A 12,124-nucleotide genomic window follows, 5' to 3' on the forward strand; every position below is an offset into this window, starting at 1 on the left:
TTTGTATCCCGTTTCAAAGGAATATATGTTGCGAGTAGCACGAAGAATTTCTAATTTGTGAATAATTTAAGAGAAAGGAAGTGATCGAAATGTGTTCCACGCCGAGAAACATCACACGCGTTGAAGTAAATCTTATCTAGTTATTTTATAAAAGTATGATTTATGGATGATTCCGCTTCTCGAATCGAATTAAGACGACGTCGAGAGTTTTTAATTCCCTTTCTAAATTTTCGATCGTGCTCGAAACTTGCATATATTTCACCGATCTCTATTATTCACCCTCACGCGTGAACGCCCCTGTGCCCGCTCGTGCGTGTTTATACACTGTTCGAAACGTTGGATGAAGTTCGACTACGTGCACGTGGACGGATCTATACAAATGGGAGGGCGTATCGTGAATAAACGAAGGTCGCGCGTGTGCAAGGTAACATGGGATATATTCGTGCATAGCCGACACGTTGCATCTCATTACGGTTTAATCGTAACGACGGGCGATCATCCGTCGGTGATCGTGCGGATCGAACGAGAATCTACACGTGGCGTTCTTCTCGTCTCTAAGATTCGATTTTGTGAATCTTGAGATTCTCGTTTGAAAGAAGTTTTCGAAGAGAATCATTTCTCATGAGGAGAAAAGAGAAGTTAAAAATATTCGTCAGACAGTTCGTCGATTTCTCCACTTATTCCAGGATCAATGATATTACGCATACAATAAGTTTCGTTTCATCTCTAAGATTTTATAAATTATCGTATCAGTGTAGTTTTAGTATGTCGCGATTCTTTGAGTTAGAAATTTTTAATTTTCGTTTTCCGATGATTTGAATAAATTTTCAAGATATCTTTCTACCTAGTTTCTTTCATTTCGATTATCCTCGCGCATGTAATAGTTCTTCTTTCCATCGAATCGAACGATATATAAACACGATTTCTCCTCCGTATTTTCCACGTGTTAGTCGGGATTTTTCCGGCCACACGGATAAACGAAACGTGACTGTTGTGCATACCCGGTTGCATTTTTCTCTCTGGTTCGTTTCAACTCTGACTCTTCGTCATACGCGAAGTCGCACACGTCAAGCTGCTCCAGTTACACGGGACAGAATCTAGAAACACGAAACGAGTCGCTGTTACAAGTGCTATACCAGAGAGCTCGGTAAACACCCAAGCCACAAGCATATTGCACTGATACATTCGTCCACGAATGCCACACCTGCGACCGGGGATCGTGGCAATCCGACGATTTTTTCCACCGGTGAAATTTAGTTAAAATTGCGGATTTCCTCGGCTATGAGATATTTTACATTAGGGGATATTTTTCGACAATTCTGTTTGTCGAAAATTTCATTCCATTTTAGTTTCGATATTTCGTCAAAGCTTCGAGAGAAGAGAAATTTTAGAAATATTATCTTTTAATCTCCGATAATTTCGTTTCTCGTTTAAATTACAATTTATCTTCATTAATATTCTCGCAAAGCTTTGAAAGAGAGATTTTAGAATTTTTTTTTTAACTTGGAACCTCCTAATTAAATTGGAAATTGTACATTTTTTTCGACTGTCACGGAATTTTTTTCATCTTTAATACCCTTATCAAAGTTACGATCACAGAGGAGAAATTTTTGAGATATTAATTATTTCCGAATCTCCGTCCCCCTCGATACTTCGATTAGTTTCATTTTTTTTTTTCGAGGATTCGGAAAATTTGCCGGAGAACGATCGAGAATTTGATCCCGATATTTTAAATCCCATCGAAACAAGCTTCCGTAACAAGCTAAATATATTTTCTCGGGAACATTTAGCCTCGATTTCCGTTTTTTATCCGCGATCGAACGAATTGTTCGTCGTTCGCCGCCCTATGTTCCATGCAATTGTCCCGTAGGCACTATTTACTTTAACCACTCATAAGAGAGGAAATTTATCGCGGCCCATTAGCGGCGGAAACGCGCCCGCCGCGACGGTAAATCAAGAAAGTAATTCCAAAAACCGACGTAACAACTTTTTCCTATTTCGTGAAGTTAACTTGAATTTAACATTTGTCAAATTACACTTCTAGTTGATTAATTATTAATTACTCGTTAGAAATGAATTGCTATCTGCCAGGAAGAATTAATCATGTAACCTTTAAAATTCTACTCTTGCAGCGTTATTAATTAATTTATACTTCTTTTTCTTTTTTCCAAAGTTTTTCACTTTGTCTTAGAGAAACAATGTAACTCGCGAGAATATTTCAACGTTGTCTTACTTAGGGAAATTCATCTAATCAAAATGTAAGAAAAAAACTAAGAAAAACCCCATATATATATAATCCATTATATAAAAGTTCGCAAAGTTTCGTTAAAAATAAAGAATCGATTATAATTTCGTCAAAAAGAGTGGAAGAATGTGTGGAGAGCCGTTTTCGCGAGCCATTGTATTTATATTATTCATCTCTCCCTCGATTATTATTCAATCTCGGTCTCTCTCTCTCTCTCTCTCTCTCTCTCTACAAATTCGAACTAAACAAAATCGATCTCTTCTCCATCGCTTATATATACCAAGTTTCACTCGACCGAGTTACTTTACCCTCGAGCGAATTATTCACCGCAATCGCTCATACCAATCCCCTTCTTCCCAATCCACCTACCAGCATCTGGGATCTCCATCCCTGTTTTAATCAACAATCCAGAATCTATATATCGAGTAAATCGAGTCTCTCTAACAAAATCATCCCATAGAGGAGAATGATCCTCGACGAGGCGAATCCACAGCTGAAGGACGAGGAAAATCTTCCATACCGCGTATCGGCCATAATCCGATGACTGGAAAGAAGCCTTTCTTTTCTTTTTTTTTTTTTACGCGTGTCTGGAGGCTTGAATTTTCAAATACACTCTCGCTAGAGGCTTTCTCGCGAGAGGATCCAGTTTGTTGGCACGTGCCATTTAAAGGGATAAATTTCGCGGCGAGTAGACACCGTGAATCGGAAGAAAAAGGCACAGGAGGAGAGGTGGATCTTGACTCGATATTCGCGGCACGTGCGACCCTTCCAGGTCCTTGGGATCCAGTTCGTAACAGACAGCGGGGAAGGAGAGAGAGAATCGATCGATGCCTCTCTGCCGACAGCCATCGCGACGACGTATGAAATCGCGATCAGAAGAAAATTGCCGCCATTTTATTCTTTTTAACGGACGGATTTTATATATTTTTACATATCTTTGAATTGAAAAATAACGCAACAGCCGTTGTAATGTATGAAATCGTGCCGTGGGGATCGGAAGAAGAACGTATTTCAATATTATAATGATATAATTAAATATTTAAATATTTAAATATTTAAATTTAAATATTTTGTGAATTAAAGAAAAGAAAAGAAAAAAAAATAACACGATCGATTTAATCGATTTTTCGTGTAGAATGATCCGAAATATTTACGGAGAGGGAATTTATTTAATAATTTCCAGGAAGAAAATATCCGCGAAGGTATTTTAATTTGTGCTTTAAGGGAGAGGTCGAAAGTTTTAAAAATCGTTTCGCTCGTTTTTTTTTTTTTTTTTTTTTGAATGTCAAGTGGGAGTGGAATTAAATTTTATCTTTCGAAAGAAGAAGAAGAAGAAGAAGAAGTATTGGTTTTAATTTTACGAGGGTGAGATCGGCGAGAAGAGGAATTTGCGAGGCATTTGGACGACTGTTCACGTACTTGTGGCACGTAGTCGCGGTCTTGAGGGATGTTTGATCGTGTATGGGGCCAGACAAATCGTTCCTAACGCAGGATGAGGATTTGTCGAGTGCATCGGGGGAGAGGAGAGAAAAGACTGCGAGAAGTTGGACGTCTTAGCTTTTCTCGAATCGAATTTTTGAAATTTTTCATGAACATTTTACACTCGAAAATTAGGGTATTCGAGGATATCCTCTTCTGAAACTACGTAACAATGTGTCCACCGATCTTTTCGCGAAAATTTTCAACAATTGGAAAAATTTGACGGAACACGATCACGTGTATACACGTGTGTGTGTGTGTGTGTGCGCGCGCGCGCGTGTGTGTGTGATTTACGAATCGAGATATTCGCGGAGAAGTTTCACATCACCATGATCCAAAGTTTTCACCGCGACAGACATTTTCGTATATTCCCTATTTTTATACTCGACGTTCCAGTTTCGTGATTTCTCGCATACTTTGAACGGAAAATTGAATTCACCGCTGATTTCACCGGTCCACAAATTCTGTTATAATTTAATAACAGACCATCCAATATTCTTTCCATCGAATTTACATCTAATAAATTATCTACTAAAAGCAATTTCATAACATTATAGATTAAAGAACATCCCCTGCAAGATAATTGAACTTTAATAACTCTGATATGGATCGTGAGCTCGTATAAAACGTCTTTCGACCTTATTTTCCCACATATTGACCGATCTATACAACATCGATATTAAATTATTATCTTCTCTCAGGAAAGATATTAATCCGTGTCTGCTTCGTTTTTCCTTGTTATTGATGGTTTCGGTATAAATCGGTCCCTTGCTCGTAACCAAAGAAGTAATCTGCGAATCTCGAGCGAGCAAAATTAATTTCGTCCCAAGTTGATTAACAAACTGGACAAAAAAAAAAAAAAATAAAGATTGTCGTCTCCGTGGAAAACATCACACGAGGAGGAAATCGTAATTATTCGAAAGGAAACGATATCAAAAAGTGTCGTGTCACCAAGTTTGCAAACGATTCTTCGAGCGTTTCGGATATTTCATCGATGATAGGATAGGATGGGACGGATCAGCGAATTACTTTTCGAAATCGATATATAGTAATAAGAATTTTAATTCTGGTGCGCAAAGTTCCGATCCGAGTTCGTTGAAAATTCTCTTCGCTAAGCTAAAGTGTCAAAACATTCTCGAGATCCTTGGAATCTCGAATTGGATGGAATAGTTCGATCGAGAAGAAGTGGAGGAAAAAAAAAAGAGAAAAAGAAAAGAAACAAGAAAAACAGGTGATATTACAAATAGCAAAGCGTCGATATTAAAGGGACTTTCTTTCTGAAAATATTTTTAAAAAGGCGATGGAATGATTTTAATTCCTCAAGAGCGAAATCTCCATTTGGTTAATACCTTTGTTAGCTAAATATTCGAGAATTGTTTGCGAAATTTTATTCCGAGGAAACACGATTTTCGAAGGAAAAATTGCTGGAATTACCGCGTGTATTCAGACTAATGGATATAAGTCGTCTGGAATCGTGTTCCATCGACTGGAAAATTACGATGAAGAGCGGAAAGTATATATCGATGCTGTTTTTTCCCCTCTTAATATTGTCGAGTGGAAGAAAAAAAAAAAAAAAAAAAAAAGGGAAAAACGAAGAAGAAGCAGCAGTAGGATCCCCTCAATGTTTCTTTTTCTCGCTTTGGAGGAATGGAACACGGGAGAGCTGGTATCGAGAGCTTAAACCGCAAGAAACATCTTAACTCTTTCTTCGTCTCCATCCTTTCAGCTTTCGGGAAACTGAATGCACTGATTCTTGTCGATTCGTGGTGGTAAACAGCTGCGAGGAACGGAAATCGGGGATTATTCTTTCTTTTGTGACGCAACGCGAGAACGAAAGTTTTATCATCGATAAATGTACAAATTGTTCGCGAGAAAATTGTAAATTAATGAAATATGGAGAATTTTTTTCTTCCTATTTTATCACATTTTTTTTTTTCAATTTTATCATAATCTTTATTAAATGGAATCTCGTAATATAATTTGAAGACATTGAATATATATCGAGCAATTATTGAAAAGCATCAAAAGTTTAAATCCTTGGAGAGGATAATATCGATTTCGCAGCAAGGAGAGTTTCATTTTTTAACAAGTTTTTCAAAGCGGTTCTTTCGACCAAGTTAACTTATCCATCTATTTCCTTGATATAGTATATAATATATAATCGCGTGTGCATCTTGGATATTAATCGAGGATTAATTCACGAAAGCTTGCTGATCCACCTCTTCTCGAGAGGTATATTCATCAAGTTCAAACTTGTCTTTATTAACGCATAATTAACACAAAATTCACAAGAGAGCAAGCTTAATTACATTCTCATCGATTATAAGATATTTCATCTTTTGAAAATTTCTACACTATTTTATATCTCGAAACACAAATGCACGATTTTATATCTGATTTTATAAAATTGCTCCAGAACAATTTAATTCAGTTTAATTAACTCGATTTCGTCCAGAATTAAATTCGAAAAAAATAATCCTTTTTATTACTCTGTGAATCTAAAGAATATTTGGAAAGTGAATCTCGAAGAATAATCTTTGAGGAATTCGCATCACCCGTATCCGAGAAATTAAAATTCCTCCCTCTCCGAAATCGAACGGTCTCAAACTTTCCTTTCCTTTCGAATCTTTTTATCCTTCCACGATGAAAAGATATCCCGCCTACTTCATTTCGTTTTCGGGCAAGATATTAGGCGGAAGAATACGCGAGAGTACGTGATAAGTAAATCGTAAATACCGCGGAAATATCGAGAGGGTGAAAATACGATCCGAATTAAGCCGAGGTCACGAGGGGTCGACCCCCGTATACCGGATCACGGGATCGCGCGTGGAAAGGGATGATCCTGGAGGCGAGGGTGGTGTGAGAGCGAGACTTTTGATTGTTTTCCGATATCACGGCCAATTCCTTCCTTCGAATATCGAGCCTCTGACTCGAAGGGAAAAATAACAAACGGCCAATTAACCCGGCCCCGGCTTAGCTCGGTTTCAAACGCTCGTTTCCACGTGGCGGTTCTTCGATCGGCCGCCCTTCAACCGCGTCGTCCAAATCATCTCGTCCACAGAGTGTTTATTGTACGATCACGTTTGCTAATTACCGCTTCGAATCGATTCTATCTCTTGCTTTTGATTTTCGCTTCCGATCGAACCAACCCCATTTTCCAACCCCCTTTCGCCCTCTTCACGCACGGAATAACGTCCAAAGTTGAATTTTATTTATTTATTTTTTTTCTTCATTCGAAAATCCTCAACAAAACTGTTTTTAAGGGAATTCCTGTCCTTTTTTTTTACGGGAAACATTTTGATACCAACGACGAATAATAAAATTTCGCGTGGCGGGATAAAAATTTTCGATAGGAAAAGACTGAACCTTTTAAAGGGGTCAGGTAGTAGACCGCGGGATGATGTATGTACGGGCCAAATATCCTTTGCAAGTGTGTAGACGTCGTAATTTCCGGGGCTCAGGCAAGGGATTCGGTCCTGTAATAACACGACCTTTCCGACCATCCACCTAGGCTACGTTTATCGTAACTTTATCGCGCTCGATTTTCCTCCAACACTCGGCGATAATGGATTATATTCCGTACCTTTTAACTGGTGGAGATAAGTGAGTATTTAATTATTGGAAAATATTATGGAGGATCTGTTTCGTCTTCTGTTATGTTAAAATGGCGAGCATTATATTCTAATTACTTAACAATGAGCGATCAAAAGTAAATTATGTCTGCGATAATGGACAATATATCTCGTATTCTTTTTTAAAATTATAAAGATACAGTGATTATATTTAATCATGGAAAAGATGTGGAAAATTTATTTGGCCCGTGAAAATTAATATATTCTAATTACTTCTTTAACAGTCACAAAGTGTAAATAGATCCTAATTTTTGCTTGAGAAACATAGGATTACGTATTCTAATTACTTCTTGACGAGTCAATTTGAAAGTTCAAGAAAACGTTTGCGCAGAGGCAGAGATTTCTCTCTCGAAATCCTTGAAATCCTCGATAAAGAGGGTTAAGGAAGGAACGAATTCACGAAGTGAATTTAAATACACAATTTTTTAATTCAACGAGAAAAGGCCTGGGTTAGAAGTTTCTTCAACGAGCTGTACGAAGATCGCGCCGTTCAGTTAGTTTTATGCTGTTAAGTTAACCAGACTGGTACGTTGATCTCGTAAACGTCGGCGTATCCATTCGAATTTGCATTTCAAGTCGCAAGCTCTCTCTTATCCTGGCTACCAGGCCGCAACTTGATGAAATAAACCGGCGGCTTGCTTTTCAGCATACCATTTTCCGTCTTCGAATCGTATACCGGGTGTCCAATAATACTGAAATTTTGCCTCGAGAAATTATTCTTAATCTAATCGAAAAATCTTATTTCAATTAATAATATTCTTGGAAAATTTTCAATCTATAAATTGCTTTGTATTTAATTTTAATTTTCATTATTCCATGGCAAAATGATATTAAAATTATGCATGGAGAGATCTTAAATCTTTTTAACTATTTTTATTTTTGAACGACACTGTACATCCATTAACCTATATTATCTTCACGATTTTTCCAATTGTTTTAGATTTAGCCTCGTTCTTCGAGTTCATTAATGCTACAGTAGCAACTCGCGGAAACAGGATTGAATTGGAAATCGGGGGTTGCTCCTTAACGACCAAGGATATCAGAAGAAATTAAAGAAATTTAAAGAAATTCGGAAGCGTTATTATTATTCTACGTTTCTAATTCTAATTACGGATTCATCGGAATTTTTCGTTGCAAATTGTTTCGAGATTGAATCGAAGAGGAAAATTAGAATTACATCGTCGAATGTTTCATGTGCAAAACGAGTTTAACAAAGTATCATCAGGATTGTTAAGCATAGAAAACGCGATGCCGTTCAAACGGATCTTTTAACTCGATCGCTTCTTGCAACTGATGGCCACCTGTTGCGCAAAAATGTGCGTGTATCGTGCATTTGCATCAGCTTCTTTGTCTCGTTTCCACCACCCTCCACCACCCTTTTTTTTCTCCGCCGACGAGAAGCATTTGTCGAATCATTTTAAGAATTGTCTTAGAAATCTAAATTCTTGTCTAAAAGAAAGGAAACTCTCTCCTCTCACGTGATTTTCCTCTTTTGTTTATTCCTTCCAAGAATATTCTTTTACTTTTTCTTATTTTATTTACGCACTAAATAGAAATAAATATTCTAATCAGTAGGAAAAATTTAAAGAATCGAGAAACCAAGATTATTACGGTTAATACCATTCGAGATTTCCCAGTTGTAAGTTTGCTTTCCAGAGTCTGACATTTTGCCAACATTGCTGCTTCATCAGAAATCTCGAAACCAGTAGACATATACTGGCTTTCCCTTGTTACTCTGGTCAAAATATTGTTGGGATTATTCGTAACAAATTCCATGCGATTTGCAGGTAAAATGAAAACAATTTTTAATGTAATGTAATGAAAATAATATTTAATCTGAAAGAAGAGAAGCAAAATGAATTCTTTCACTCACATTTCACAAACACATCTTTCCAAAATTCGAAAAAGGTCGTATTCGTCCACGCGATTAATTCAAATTTTTTAATATTCTTTGAAATATTCTTCCCTTAACGAAACTCTTCTTTCGCTCAGCAACCTCTAATCCAAAGCTATACTTCAACTCAATTCCGATCCCCCACGATATCATCAAAGAAGAATCTCAATATCACCGTTATCTCGCTACCTAAAAAAAAAAAAAATCTATTCGCACAGATCCAAGATGGATTTTATCTCTTCGAAATCGGGATACCCCCTTATTAGAGGATAAAATATTCGAGACGTGCCACGTAAAAAAAAAAAAAAAAAAAACTCGAGGAATCGATGAAAAATGAGTCGCCAAAGGGGACTTTAGGGGTTCTTTAGGCCCTTTCAGAGATCCGCCGGTGATTTCTCTCGGTTGCTTCGGGGGAGGGAATAAGCAAAAGACGAATATTCCGGATCGTCCCAGATACGTTTCCCTTTTTCCGTTTCGAGGAATACTGGATGGAAGAAACTCGACGCGTTGTTACTTTCTCCCCGAGTTACGTTCGTAACACGGCGGAACGGCGACGTATATTGCGATCGTTCTTTCGATGCTCGAACGTATCTACCCCCGAGTCGTTGCGAGACGTGGAAATTTATAATTCCACGGGGGATGCCATGTATCCGGTGACGTTTATTAAATCCTTTATCCATCTCCTGATACACCGCCAGATGTTATCTAATACGTTTGGTAATGGTACGAATATTTTTTGGGGAAACTTTGGAGAAAGTGTTTCGCTTTATTATTATTCTTGCTCGAAAGTTAAAGTTACGCTGCTTTCAGGAAACATTGAATTTGGGATATTATATATTTGTTCCAATCGATCGATTCTTTCGGAAAATTCGTTTCCAAGATTCGCCATCCAATTGTTCCATTACTCGGACGTTATATTTTGCTACTATTTTATTATTAATATTTAGATTTAAATTTGTACACGATGAATTGGAAAAAGATTGCGATAAAATGAAAAGATTGATATTTATTATTTATGAAGAATCGGAAAAAATAACAGAGATGGTTTAAGAAAAACGAATAGAATGTAATTAATATTCGATATTTATCAACAAGAAAAATATGAATAATACGATATATATATATCTTGCTCTTTGTTATTCTTTTTTAGAGAAAAAAAAGATTCCACCGATATATAAAATTTTATCGATCTATTTTATTATTATTTACAGATTACGTTTAAGCTAAAGTTAGGTGGTTTAAAGATTTTTCGAAAGTTCATCGCACACGTTATTACGTATACCATAATCCCTACTTTATTTCGCAAGTAGGTATGTTATGAGAAGAGATTAGAGAATTTCAAACTGGCCACGGTTCCTCGCTTATCCGGCACACTCGTGAATTAATGAATCGATCAACGGAGCAGCAACTCGTTAAGCGATCCCGCCGCGGCGAAACGCGTACGCTTAATTAATTAACTTAATGGATCGACGTGAAATTATCATCCCGTTTGGATCGCAAACAAACGGGAGAAGCTGGTGTTCCTGTTTATCGATCACGCGTGCCGCTGACTTTGGTCCCTTTGAATTATTGCCTGCCGATAATTCTGCCCCTTTTTTCCATCTTCCTCCCCCTCCCTCGATTTTATCGACACGTCTTTGACGTCTCAGCAGCTTTCAATTATTTTTTATCCTTGAATTAACGAAACAAAAAAAAAAAAAATAAATAAAACTAACGATCAATCGATAAAATTCATCATTATCGAAGAACAAAATCGTTCTTTTACTGCGCGATTTGCTTCGACGAGAATCGTAACTAACGATTGAATCGAGAGACTGTGTAGGGTTTCGTTATGCAAGGAGTACAATTGAAAAAAAGAGAAAAAGTTTTACGTTTTTAAAATTTACGTAAGAATGCTCGTATAGAAATACACTTTTTGATATATAATAATAGAATGCATTATTTTTTTTTTAAATTTTAAAGAATTTTAATCCGGTAAAGAGATGAAGGAAATATTTGGCGAATAGAAAATCTTAGGACATTGTTCGAAAAAATTATTGGTAAAATTTAATTTCGTTATGCATAATTTCGTGTGTCTCGTCCTCGTTCACGCAGGGGGGATCGATGCTTTGATCGAGTCCTTTGGGTAGTAGCGCACCCACGTACCCGAGCTACAAATTGTCCACACGCTAATATCGAACAGCGATTTGAATACTTCACACTTTTACAAAAGGAGGAGGTTCAAAATAATTCGAAATAAAATTTCAAGATCCCATTCGACGATCACGATACGCGTCTCGTCGCATTAGCAACGAACGTATCCACCAAATCTCGGTTCAATCGTGCAAGAATAGGAAAAGTAGGTCGAGGCTGACGATCGTCTAATTCGTCTCGAGATTCAACAAGCCTCGCCTCTTCAACTATTAGATTCCGCTTCTCCCTGAAGCATAATTCGCTCCGCCGGTTAATTCATCGTACGTGATCATATATGCGTGCATGTATAACGAAGCTCCATCGAGGGATCAGGAGGATCGTGAAAGAAGATCGGCGACGAATAATCCAGGCGTCGTGGAATTTCAAGGAATTTCAAAGCTGGCCACCGTCAAATGTACATCGTCAAAGTAGAAGAAGTAGAAGAAAGTTGAAATTGGCTCCGTTGATCTCTCCGTGATTTTTCGTGCGAGACAATGAGGAATGGAATTAAAAGAGGAGGCGAGGACACGAATCTTTCTCTTCTCGATGAAAACGAGCTCCTGGCATTGATCCACCGGTGTTCCCTTTCCGATAGGTTGCCTCAATTTATGGCCATTCCGGGCACAAAAGCATGGTCGAATTATCTCCATCGTTCGAGGCAGCCAGCTACCTCCTTCTATATCCGTTCTAGTTGCATCTATA

This window comes from Apis laboriosa, unplaced genomic scaffold (assembly GCF_014066325.1).
Source record: "Apis laboriosa isolate Shangri-la unplaced genomic scaffold, ASM1406632v1 scaffold18_cov149, whole genome shotgun sequence".
Classification (NCBI taxonomy): domain Eukaryota; kingdom Metazoa; phylum Arthropoda; class Insecta; order Hymenoptera; family Apidae; genus Apis; species Apis laboriosa.